Below are 2,128 nucleotides of genomic sequence, written 5' to 3' on the forward strand. Positions count from 1 at the left end.
TGGCTGCCACATAGTTTATGCTACCCACAGCCAAGGACAGGGAGTGGTGGTCATGGCTAAGCCAAATAACTTGGGTTGGGACAGTGAGTTTGCAGGACTTTCCTGGTGGTGGAGTGGCTAAGACTGTGCTGCCCATGCAGGGGGCTCAGGTTGGATCCCTGGTCAGGGAACTAGATCCCCCATGCCACAACTAAGAGTTTGCATGCTGCAAATAAAGATCCCACATGCTGCAATTGATTGAATATCAGAGATCCTGTGTGCTGTGACTAAGATCCAGTGTGGCAGTAAATAAATAAATATTAAAAACAGAAGTGTGTCAGTTTCTAGGGATATACCATAAAAAACAATGAGCTCTCCATGTGGCCTTGATGACAATATATTTGTCAGATCTCTACTTCCTTTAGAATTGGATTCCCAGAGTGGACTCTGAGTAACAGTTGCCAACAAAAAGATTTCAAAGGGCAAATGTTTGGGAAATGTTGCTTGGAGTTTCACAGGGGACATCAGTATATTAAAGGCTGTGTGGAATTCTGTGCTGAAGAAGCATGTTTAGCTCAACATTTATTTATTTTTATATTTATTTTTGGGAGTATGTGTGCTTATCCGTGTTTGACTCTTTGCGACCTTGTGAACTGTATGTAGCCCACCAGGCTTCTCTGTCCATGGTATTTTTCATCCAAGAGTACTGGAGTGGGTTGCCGTTTCCTTCTGCAGGAGATCTTCCCAACCCAGGGATCAAACCCATGCCTCATGTCTCCTGTATTGGCAGGCGAATTCTTTACCACTAACGCCACTTGGGGGGATAACTGCTTTACTCTGTTACACTGGTTTCTGCCATACGTCAATATGAATCAGCCACAGGTATATACACATGTCTCCTCCCTCTTGAACCTCCCTCCCACCTTCCACTCCATGCCACCCCTCTAGGTTGTCACAGCACCGGTTTGTAGCTCAACATTTATTAAGCTAATTTAGTTGTGGAATATATATATATATATTTTTTGGAAAATAGAACTCCTAGTCAAATTCCACAGAAGTACATATTTGGAAATCCTTATACAGACAGATTGGAACCAACTGATCTGGGAAGATTCATTTGGGTTCTCACTAGTAGCAGAGTGCTTGGGGAAGCTGGAAAACAAAGCTGGTTGCTGGGTGAGCAGAGTCCTCCAACTAGGAAAGTCTGGATAGTTATGAGATTAAAAAAACGGCTGGGGATGCATCTAGGGTCAGATAATCATTAATCAAGCATCGATTCAATGTTTCCTTTCTCATGGCATGCTGAGAGTTGGCAAACTTTTCTGTGAAGGACCAGAGAGTAAGCATTTTAGGTTTTATGGGCCATATGGTAGTGTGAAGTACGTTAATGAAGGACATGGCTGTGTTACAATAAAACTTTGTTTATGGATACTGAATTGGCATTTCACATAATTTACATGTATTATATTATTTTTCTTTTGATTTTTTTCTCCCATCCATTTAAAGATGCGAAGACCATTCTTGGCTTCTCTACCCTATAAAAGCAGGTGGTGGGCCAGATTTGGCCTATCGATTTGCCAACATCATATGCTATTTGCCTGCAGGGGCTCCCAGCCGAGTGGGAGGCATCTACATGGATAATTACAGTGTGCTGTGGAAAGCCTTGCAGTGGAGGTCAATACGGGGTCCTTCTCTGAGAGCCTCAAGGAGGCACTGGGAGCAACTTGGATGTGTTAGAAGGGGAGCTGGCAGAGAAGGCACTCTGGATTTTGTGCTTTGACTTCAAGACCTGGTTGGATGTTGCCTGAAGGCTGTGCCTACCTGAACTCAGGTGTTTCCTCTTCTGACTGGGCTTAGTGTTCAACTTGAGTCTGTCTTCGGGTGCTACTATTTTCCTCTGGGCTCCTTGCCTTGTTTCTGTGGTTTATATCCCTGTCCCCTGGTTTACTGTGGGGGCCTTAATACTTCTGTACCGTCCTGGCTGCTGCAGCCTTCTAGAGATCGAGCAGGTGTTCCCTCCCTCCTAAGTGCCCTCAGCCTCTCTCCCTCAGGGGTGGTATTTCCGTACCCACTGAACTCTTGGCTCCCTCAGCTTCTGGTACTCACACAGTGGGTGTGCTGGTGCCAGCGCAAATCGGCACTTGACATC

This window comes from Bison bison, unplaced genomic scaffold (genome assembly GCF_000754665.1).
Source record: "Bison bison bison isolate TAMUID 2011002044 unplaced genomic scaffold, Bison_UMD1.0 scf7180017858770, whole genome shotgun sequence".
NCBI lineage: Eukaryota > Metazoa > Chordata > Mammalia > Artiodactyla > Bovidae > Bison > Bison bison.